The sequence below is a fragment of the Thrips palmi genome, unplaced genomic scaffold (genome assembly GCF_012932325.1).
Source record: "Thrips palmi isolate BJ-2018 unplaced genomic scaffold, TpBJ-2018v1 HiC_scaffold_7, whole genome shotgun sequence".
Taxonomy (NCBI): Eukaryota; Metazoa; Arthropoda; class Insecta; order Thysanoptera; family Thripidae; genus Thrips; species Thrips palmi.
The window spans coordinates 5,666,216-5,677,406 of record NW_023144634.1 but is presented as its reverse complement, the minus strand read 5'-3'; positions in this window follow the sequence as shown (position 1 = coordinate 5,677,406).

Genomic DNA, 11,191 nt, shown 5'->3' with positions numbered 1-11,191 from the left:
CCGGGCGTGGCCGTGGTGGCGTCACGTCTCATTCACCACGGCACCGCGCGAGGCACCGCGGCACCGCGGCGTGTGAGGAGGGGGCCTGGGAGATGATGTCCCCCGTCGCTACGCTACATGACGTATCAGCTTGTCCCGCCAACGGAACCTGACACGCGGCGAGAGAGAAACGGCTGGAGAGTCGGCGCGGGAGAGAGAGAGAGAGAGAGAGAGAGAGGGACAGACAGACAGGTGCGCTCGACTTGACTTGACGCGCCCGATAATGGCGCGGGAATTCAAATGGAAAAGTTTCGCAACAAACGCGGCGACGACGACGGCGACGACGACGGCGACGCAGTGCCGCTCTAAACGGCAGGCTGTTCGATCCACGACAAGGGCCGTTGCCGCAGGCCGCTGCCGACAGAGAGGTAAAGAGGGAGAGAGAGACTGCTGCTGCGAGCCGATCTCCGCGACGAGACGAGGCGCGACGCGACGTGGTGCGGCGGTGCTGCTGCTGCACTGTCTGATCGGAGGCGCGTCTTTCACCCAAAATGGTCCCCGCCGCACCGCGCGCCGCACCGCGCACCGCACCGCGCACCGCGCTGCACCGAGAGGCTGCATGTCTAAACGGGCCGCGATAAGGTGTTAGTTTATCTCCGTCAGCGCGGGGCACGGCAAGGCACGGCACTGCGCGGCGTGGCAGGGAAGCAGCCTGATACCGAGCAGGAGGTCCCATCGATCTGTCTCTCTCGCACCCTCACAGGACACGCGGGGAGTGTGTGCGAGAGAGAGAGAGAGAGAGAGAGAGAGAGAGAGAGAGAGAGAGAGAGAGAGAGAGAAGCCTTTGCGGCTCGCAGTGCACTAGCTGCACCGTCGGCCGGCCATGAATCAGCAGCGCGACGGGCCTGAATCGCCTGAATATTCACACGGCGTCGCTCTGTCTCTCTGTTTCTCTCGCGCCCCTGCGGCCCGCCCCGCGAGTGCGAGAGAGACAGACGTCATTCGGTCGGTGCCGGATGGTGCCGGGTGGTGCCGGATGGTGCCACACACGCAGGCAAGGCGGCAACGCTCGGAGCAAATGGGGCGGCGCGGCGCGAAACGGGAAACAACGCGATCAAGAACGCGATACACTGTAAGTCCAGCAGTGTGGCGTGGAGGTGCGAGAGAGACGGAGGGTCAAACCGCTCCGAATGACGCGGCAGGTGCTCAACATGATCCTCGTGACCTCCACTGCAAGTCCTTCACCTTGGCAGTTCCTGGCTGCGGCCCTGACGGCAGTTCCAGCAGACCGATTCCGAGCCCACTCTGTCTCTGTCGCACTCGCGGAGCGCCCCGTAAGGGTGCGAGAGAGACAGCGTCGAAAGCAGTGCTCGGACTCAGCCTGCAGGGCCGCTGGCTCCCTGACGCACTGCTTCTCGTCCGCGCGGACCGCGCTGCCAGCAGACTGATTCCGAGAGTCGTTTTCGGCGCTCTGTCTCTCTCGCGCCTACACCGGGCGCCCTATCAGTGCGAGAGAGGCAGAGCGACGCGTCGCCGTCGGCGGAGGCGCGAACAGCGCGAGCGAGGTGGCGGTCGTCTTTTTGGCGCTACGCGGCGCGGTGCAGCGCGGCACCAAGAAGGGCCCTTTTAAGGCGGCCGGCGGCGGGCCCTGCGAACTCGCAGGCAGACCGGGCAGACAGAGCGCTGCGCTGTGGCGGCGTGGTGGCGGCGTGGCCAGGCGCGGCCGGGACGGCCGGGAGCTGCCGGGGCACCGCGACGACCGGACTGATTGACAGCAGAATCGCGGTGCTTGGCGGAGCTCTGGCCGCGCAGGCAACCCTGCGGGCCTGCCGCCCTGCCTGCTCGCTTCAAATAACGAGAGGGGATCTTTTGGAGTTTAATTTACTTGGCGCGGCGACACTACGCCGCGGAGACTGCAGGCAGCCCTATGGACTGCACTGACTGCTGCCTCCTATCGGAGTGGACGCCGGGGACGGGCTTCACGCTGTCCTGTCCGGCCGCCGCACCCCGCCCCGCCCCGCCCCTCGCCGAGTACACTATGTGAATCCAGGGCTTGCAGCGCGCCGTGCATTTAAGTCTCCGATGGGGAACGCATCAATCTTGCAGTGTCCCTGCGGGGAGAAGGCTGCCCTGCCCGCTGGAGCCTCCATGGAGGCGGCCGAGGCGGCGGTTCTGTCGAGAACACGCTTCGATTGAGCGACGCGGAATCTAGTCGCGAAAAGGTTGCCGGCCTGCTTTTAATTTCGCCGGCGTTACTGTCTGGGCAGCGAGGCATGGTCCTGGCACCCGTCGTCCCGGGTTCGACTCCCGGCGGCAGCCAGCCTCGCTCGTCGTTAACTTAATTGGCCGCCACACTCGCGGTGCGATCCTGTTCGTAAAAACAATTAGCGCTGGTATTTGAACCCGCGGAGAGGGACTCATTGACCGCGCGCGAATCCGCGGAGCGGAATTCCCTGAAAATTGGCCCGGCGGCGGCGGGGATCGAACGCACGACCGAGGCATCAGCGGCTCAGCATCGCGCCCCGCGTAAACTTCATCAGGGACACGGACACAGCATTTCACGACAAACGTTCGCCCTAATCTGGGACTCCTGCTGCTGCTGCTCCCCGGACTGCAGGCTGATTCCGAGCCGACGGTCTGTCTCCCTCGCACTCGCGGGGCGCGCCGCGGTACGCCGAGGGGCGCGGGAGAGACAGACAACGGCGCTGTGTTCGGACTGGGACCTGACCGGCGCGCGGCGTGGCGCGACATCTGACGGACGCAGTGGGAACTGCCGCACTCCGCGCCGAAGGGCCGGACGCCGCCTTGCCTTCTGTTTCGCCGGCGACGTCGAGACGTCCGTGTCCTGGACAAAGTATCTAAAGGGGGACTGGCTGCGAGGGCTGTCTCAGCGTGCCGAGGCCCGACTGCATGCACCATTGTCAATGGCCCGCCCGACCCTTCTCAAGACGAGCCTGACACGTCCGACCATCGGCTCTACTTCGGCTCCGGTTCGGGCGTCTTCGGGTCCGACCGCTCCAGGCAAACCCCCGGCCGCGTAGCCGAGGGAGCCTCCGAGGCGAGCCAGGCGGACCCCGAAGACGCCTTCGGGTCGGACCATCTATCCATCTATCTGGGCGGCGCGGATGGCACATTTATGGTAGGGTCGACCCTCCGAGGCTTGCCTCGCTGAAACACAACCAAACCTTACCGCGCTTCCAGTCCCCCTTTAGATACTTTGTCCAGGGTCCGTGTCTGCGCGGCGCGCCCCGTGAGTGCGACAGAGACAGCGACGACGCGGTCCTCCGACGGCTTGGCCGGTCGTCGCGGACGGCGCGGCCCGGACGGCGCGGCCCGGACGGCGGATGGATAGGGAAATGGATGGACGCTATTCCTACTCAGCCGTCGCCAATAATTGCTGCACCGAGCCGCCGCCCGTCCGTCCGTCCGTCCGGCCGGCCGCCGCCCGCCCGTCCCTTTATCGTATGCAAAGCGTGCAAAGCGCCTGGGCTGTCCGTCCAGCGCCGAGGGCCGAGGGCCGCCGAGGGCCGAGGGCCGCGGCGTGTCGCCTCGCCGCCCTTCCCCCCTAATGAAGGGCCGGCCCAGGGCTGCCCAGGGCTGCGGGGATATCGCCGCGTAACTGGCGCGATTTCTCATACAGATGCGTGGTTGCCTCGCCGCGACGCCGCGACGCTGCGGCGCAGTCCCCTCGGGAGATGGATAGCACCTGTAGACTGATTCCGCGCGGAGCATCGTCGCTCTCTCAGAGAGAGAGAGAGAGAGAGAGAGAGAGAGAGAGAGAGAGAGAGAGAGAGAGAGAGAGAGAGAGAGCATTCTGGTGCATCGGGCGCGGCGGGAGAAGTTTGCACTACTTCGGTGCGGGACCGTGAGGGTGTTGGGCATCGGGGTGTGGTTCAACGAGTGGGACACGCGAGGGGCGTTTTGTGTCGTTAAGAAAGTTTCCCACGCGTGTTCAAGATTCGCCTAGCTCCCGCTCGTCGGTCAAGTACCGCTCTTCCACGACACTGACTCTTTTTCAAGTAGAGATTTGAACAGTTTACCCCACGGCCATTGCGTTTCCTTTATTTGACTTGGACTGGCTGGCCGGGCTGGTCAGCAGTGCTCAGCACGCGCCGAAAGGTCCTCGTTTCGTCCCGGTCGCGCTGCTTTATGGTCGGTCCGAGTTTGCCCTCCCTGTCTGTCTGTCTGTCTCTCTCTTTCCCTCTCTCACCACGGGTGGCGTTGGCTTCCCCGATCCGTCGGCCGCCGCCTCGGACTTAGTTATTGCTCATTCAGCCTTCCGCGGCCCCGGCTGCCCTGGCCGGCCCCGCCATGGCGGACGCCAGTCCGTCTCCCTCACACCTCGCACGGATATTTATCCTTTTCGGGGCTCCGCCGCCGTCGTCTCGTCGCTCTGTCTCTCTCGCACCCCCCAGCGGGACGGCCTACCCTTCATTGCCATTACCATTAAGGGCTAGACCACACATGATCGTATGCCATTTCGGGCCCGACACAAGTCGCCTGCACTGCAAAACGAGACATGGCCAGGCGTCTTGCAGTGCAGACGACGCAGGCTAGTCGAGGGGAGAAATTCTCCAATCCTTTTCCTAGGCGGAAAAGAAGCACGCTAGAAAAGAACGCGTGAAAGGAAGGGCGCCTCAGTCTTACCAGTGAACCCGTCGGAACGATGGCGTCCCCGAAGCAGCCCGTGGAGTGCCCGGCCAGTGACACGGCCGACACGCGCCCCGTTCCACCCTCGACGACGCGGCGACGCGGCGACGCATGCCGACGCGCGGAGAAAGAGCCGTAACGGCTCGACTCAACAAAAGAGTAAATCGGTGGCTTATTTGTGATATTGGTGTCGTGACTCCGGGACTGGCGGCAGTGTGGTGGCGGTGGCGGCGTGGCCCTCGACAGTGACGCATCGTCAGGTGCACCCTGCCCGCCTGCCTGCCTGGGGCGCGCTCACAGGTGTGGCGGCGGTGCGCGCGTGGCGGGCGACGTGACCTGCGTGGCGACGACGGCCGCCCGAACGGGAGGTCCCATCCCGAATCAGACGCGGTACGGCGGACCGCCGCGCCGCCTCCACCATCAAGATCTCGGGGTGCTTATTGCAGTGCAGCAGTGCAGCCAACAGTGCGGCTGAGATGCCGGCCGCGGATTTTGTTGGGCTTCGGTTGGTATCACTAATTGCACACGCTTTTGTGTCGGGGCCAGGCGCGGCGCAGCCAACAGTGCGGCGCATATCGCAGCACTGCTTTCCTCGTCGCGTCGCCTCTCTCTCTCTCTCTCTCTCTCTCTCTCTCTCTCTCTCTCTCTCTCTCTCTCTCTCTCTCTCTCTCTCTCTCTCTCTCTCTCTCTCTCTCTCTCTCTCTCTCGCACCGCGCTGAGTGTGATCTACTTGCGAGATTGGCCGAGGCGGCCAGGCGGGCTCGCAGCCTCATCGACCACCCGACTCCTGCATAGTCCTACACCAAGGAAAAAAAAACTTTTGGAAACGAAACTGGTATAAAATTTGTTAGCAGTGTTTTGTTTCTTGTTTTTAGTGAATCTGGATCCGTCTCATTCCGGAGCGGGCCGCTGCCGCCGCTGCCGCCGCTGTGGACCGCCCTGGAGGATAATCAGCGTCGCGGTGGCGAAAAGCGGAGAGCGGCCGTCCGACGCAGCCAGCACGGCCAGCACGGCCAGCGCTCCCAGGAAAATGAGAGGTGATATTAATTGGTCCCAGGCAGGCCCGGGCAGTACAGGCCGGCCCCACCTCGGGGCACCTCCGGCCGGCCCGGCCCGGCCTCCCCGGGGCACGGCGGCAGGGCGCAAGGCAGGGCGGCACGGCGGACTGTCGGCGCTTTGGTGCCACTCCGCGACGCCGCGGGGCGCCAAGCGGGGGGCCGCGACCGGCCGCGAAGAACCGCCGCGGGGCGGGGAGGACCGGGAGGGGAGGGGAGGGGGCATGCAAAGAAAGTGAACCGCACACGGCACACAGGCCCCTCGCCGGGCCTTACGGCCCGTACGGCCCGCACGGGCGGCGGGTTCATAGTTCAAACCACGGTCCGCGCCCTCCTGGCCCTCCTGGACTGAGGATCCGAACAACGCGCAGTCGCTCTGTCTCCCTCGCACCCCTGCGGCGGGCCACTCCGTGAGAGCGAGAGACAGCGACGAAGGCATTCGGAGATAGCCTGCTGGCCCGCCGCCACTACGGCCTGCTAGTCGCTGCCGCTGGCCAACGAGTACACCGGTAAGTCGGACGGACTAAAATGGATGATGGACGCGGCGTTTTTCATGGGTGGTGCGGCCCTTCGCCTTCGCCCCCGTCTTGACTCCCAGCAGGCTGAACCGTTTCGTCGCTCCGTCTCTCTCGCACCCCCGCGAGACGCCCTGGGGTGCGAGAGAGACAGGGCGAGGAAAGCCGACCGGCCATTTCACCACGAGCGCGTTTCCCGCTGCGCTCGCTGTGATCAATCGGTGGCGGTGCGGCCGCCCAGTTTTTCACTCAATCCATCTATGCATCTATTAAGTAATACGCGCTCGCACGCACGCACGCACGCCGACAAGGGAGCCCTGCCCGTGGACGCGCCGCTGCGGTGTGACCGCCGCCCGTTTTACGGTGGATTCGACCGGCCCGGCTTGACTGGAGGGCCGCGGTGGTCCCATTCAGCTTTTAGATCCCCTGCGTTGTTGACGATGTTCTCGCAGTGGGTGACCGCGGCGGCGGCGGCCCTGGCGGCGGCCCTGGCGGCCCTCGGCGCGTCAACCCCCCGCGGGGCGCCCGGCCGATCCCGAACGGGTCGTTCTGTCTCTCTCGCGCTCACGGGGCGTCCCGCACACGTGCGAGAGAGACAGAGCGACGAATCGCTGTGCGGCGGAAGGTTGCTGTCGCCCGCCCTGCGCGCCGACACTTTGACGCGGTCCAGCTCGGCGGCCTGTGGGAACTCGGTAGGCGGAAGAGGGAAACAGAAAACGGGAAACCCTGCCTGTCCTCCCGGAACTCCAACTCCACACACCCACTCCACCAAACGAGCGCTTTGTGCGCTCCTTTCCCGCCAGACTCAAATAATGGCGACTGTCACTCTGAGGCCGGAGCGCCGCGCACCGCGTCGCGGGCTGTTCACTCGTTTGTTGATTTCTTTTTGTTTCTGCTTTAATTTTTTGCAGGCCGCCGCGGCCCACGGGGCTTTCGAGCCGCGGTGCAGATTCGGCCGCGCCGCGCCGCCATTCTGATTGTTCCTCGCGACGGACAATGTGCAGTTGGCAGGCCTGCCCGACCCGCCTGCACTGCCCTGCCCTGCCGGCGCGGGGCGGCACCGCGTTTCAAAATGGGAGCACCCCGCCCCCTCTGAGTCCCCTCCCCTCAGAGTCGGCCAGGCCCGCCCACCGCCCCGCATTGCCCCGCATTGCACTCGGCGCAACGCCGAAGATGCAGAATAAGGAGAGGGAACTCGTTTCCGAGTAGGATTTAGGCCCCGATTGTAGTTTGAGTTGTTGAGTTAGCCTTGCTTTTATGTAAGTGTGTACCTGCGCGTCTGTGTGAGTGTCCGTGCCGCGGCCTTTTCAAACTTCCCGCGCCGGGCCGGCCGCCTCAAAGGGGAGTATTGCTCATCCCCGGCCAATCCCCGCGCGCGGTTCTTGAAATTTACCGCCACCGGCGCGGGAAGCCTCGCGGAGGGCGGGCGGTGCGAAGCGAAGCGCCCGGCGGCGGGCCCAGCACGCTCGTTCCGAACTGTGCTTTCGTCGCTCTGTCTCTCTCGCACTCGAGGGGCGTCCCGCGTCAAGGTGCGAGAGAGACAGAGCGCCCGGCGGGTAATTAAAGCGTTTTGCTTCGAGTTTCGCGGCGGCCGGCGAATCCATTCTCCACAAAGCCTCGAAGCTCAAAGCCCGCCGCGGACTGTGGACTGCAGCCTGTCGAGCGGTTCCGCCGCCCGCACTCTCTCTCTCCCTCTCTCTCTCGCCCCTGCGACACACTCCATGGGTGCGAGAGAGACAGACGGCAGTGCGGACCGTGTGAGTCCGTTTGAGGCGCACCGGCCGGCCGCGCGTATGATTTGTGTGGGTCAGGGCCTCCGCGGCCTCCGCGGTCTCCACGGCCTCCCCGGCGGCCTCGGCCCCGCCGCCCTGCCCTGCACCGCTGCAGCACGCCGTTGGTGAATCACCGCGCGACCCCGCCGCCGGCCACTTCAAGGAGGGTCCATCCACGCAGAGGATGGACGCAGAGGCGGAGGAGGAGAAACGGCGGACATTGCTCTACATTCCAGACGAAACAACAGCCCCGGCCGGGCCGGCCAGCATTTCAGGAACACTGGCTCCAAACGCCATCGGGGTTGGCATGAGTTGCGCCCCATTGTCCTTGTGGCCCACTGCGGGGCGGCTGGCGCTCGTTTTGAAGACAGGCGTCGTGTCGGCGACGAGATGGCCGTGAGGGTGCTGGCTTTGCAAATACGGCGTGGCGGCGCTCCACGCGCTCGGCGACGACGTCCAATCAGCACGAGGGGAATAGAGCAGTGTGCGTGTCCGACTGTCCGGCGCGGCCACGCCACGTCCGTGTGAGGACGGGACGTTACGGACGGACTCGGCGGGGACTCGGCGGGGACGCCTAGAGACAAGCAGGACAAGCACCCCCATGGAGAGCACGGAGCGGAGCGGAGCGCGGAGCACTGCGTCTCTGATTGATGTGGAGGAAGCATGACCAGTGCCTTGGCCGCCATGGCCAGCTTGCTGGCTGCGCGCAGCGCGCAGCGCCCCGGTGGTCCACCCCGCCCCGCCTCGCGGCCTCGCGGCGCCGCAGACTCATTCCGAGAGTCGTTTTCGTCGCGCTGTCTCTCTCGCACCTGGAGGGGGCACCCCATGAGTGCGAGAGAGACAGCGACGGAAACGACTCTCGGCCTGCAGCAGTAGGGGGTCAACCCTCGCCCGGCACTGGCACTGTGCGCGTCGCGTAATGCTTCAACGACCTGCTGGGCGATTCTTCCAAACAGCGCTTTCGCCGCTGTCTCTCTCGCACTCACGGCGCGCCCGCTTTAGATTAACAGAGCGACGAAAGCACTGTTTGGAATGAGCCTGCCCGCGGCGCTGTGCCTTTCCCTGGCCCTCCGCGAATCAGTGGCATGCTGGCCCGAACCGGCCGCCGGTTAGGCGGACTCGGAGCAACGCTGCACCTCGCCGATCATGCTGGGCGCTGGGCGCCACCGAGACCGAGGGCACCACGCACCACCACTACAAGCGGGCAAGCAGGCAATCAGGGACGATTAGCCGCAGCGCTTCAATATAAATCAAACCGCCGTCGAGTTGTCGAACACTGATGGACAAACAAGGCAAATAGGCTGGTTGGCTTGTTGTGCGCATTCACGCCCCCCCCCCCCCCCCCCCCCGGCCTGGAAGTGCAATGCTGGTCGCGGCTATTGTCACGGCCGGCACAATGTATACTCGGTGTGTAGTGTAGGTACATTCTACAGTGTCATGATGAAATCGTCCCGAGAAATCGAGTTGGGCCCCGCGGCGTACCGCGGCGCTGGCCGGCTGGCCGTCCGGCCTCTGCCCAGCGCGGCTGCCTACCCGCCGGGCGGCGAGCAGACCTTGACTGCACTTCCCTCTCAAACTTGAACGTGACAGGCTGGGCTGGACCGCTCATCTATGCTGTTTGGATGCCACCTCGCCTGGCACACGACGCCGTGTAACCATGAGGTGAAACGCCGCGGCATGCGTTTCGCGCCTCGCGCCTTGCGCTGCGAGGAGTCGGGACCCATGTCCGCTCCTTGGCCGTCTGCCTGCATTGGGTTGCCCTGGGTTGCACGGCCGGGCCACGAGGCGGGTAGGCGGGCGAGGCCCCGGAGTACGATGACACGTTTATTGAAATGATATTGAAATGAAGGGAGGGGGGCTAGGGGGCTGCTCCCACACGGCCCTGCGCTCCGCCAGGCGCCCCCGCACCCCCCAGGGCCCCGCGCCCCCCGCGAGCCGTGACCCCCTGAGAATGCGGACGGTAGCATACGGGAGCCGCACGGGCCCCATCGGCCCGGGGCCCTCCGAGGCCCGGCAGCAGCAGCCGTGGCCGTCGGGGCCGCTCGGGTCCCATGTGCACTTTTCTGGGAAATCTTAGTTTCTTACATGGCTGCATTGTTCCGCTGGGTACAGTCCGGGCCGCAAGCAGGCGAGGTGCCCCCGACTTGGGCACGGCCGGCACGGCCGGCACGGCGCGCTACAAGGGCCCCTCCCCCTTCCCCCGCCCCTCCCCGGTCTGGCGTCGCGTCGCCCAAGCGGCAAGGCGCATCGGTGGCGCAGGGCTTCGCAGGGTAGAGCTGGCCTGGCCTGGCCGCGATCATCTTCCAGTGCCAATTGATTACGGAGTGTTCTGTCGAGTCACCCAGGTCCCAGCGGGTCCCAGGCTCCAGGACGCCCTTTCCAACATTTGCCCCCCCCCTCCTATTTCATTCCAGGAATCCAGGAGGTGACGCGGTATCGAGACGAACTGTACGGCACCAGCCACTGAATGCAGAGTAAATGCGCGGTGTTTGAAATACTTTAGAGCCATCTGTAGGATGTCAAAGAAATACTCAGCAAAAATAACACATGAGTTTAGAAAATTCAAAATTTATGTAGGTGAACCCCTTAAAATTTTAAACAATGTTTTACAGGCACATGCTTTTCAATCATACAAAAGTGTCACCAAGTAATAAATTTAACAAGAAGGAATGGATGACATAATCTTCACTATGCATCCCCACATCAAGAAGACAGATTTCAATTTGACACAAAATCATTAGAAACTAAGGAGCACATCAGACCAGACTGACCAAGATAAAAATGTAATGAATCAAGTAAATGAAGTAAAAGATAGAACATTTTCAATCTTTCTTCTTGAAAAAGTTCATGAGTGATTGTTGTTTGCTCTTGAGAGGGGACTTGCTTGTGACAGGGGAAGCCTTCTTGGCAGGTGCCTTGCCTTTAGTGTTTTTGCTCTTGGATGAGGTAGGGGGAGACTCCTTGTCCACATTTTCAATTTGCTTTGAGGGTCCCTTACTTCTCTTGGAATCCGCATTTTCAGTGTCACTCTCACTAAAACTTTCGTATTCATTCACTTTTTCAGTAACTGTAACCGAAACGTAGATAAGCATTACTAAGATATTCATGGTCTTTTTTATTTTTAAATGAAAGTATAACTAACACTTACCCATATATCCATCTTCATCCATGAATGTCTTATCTTTAGTAATTTTTCTTTTACGGCGAATTCTTCCATTAC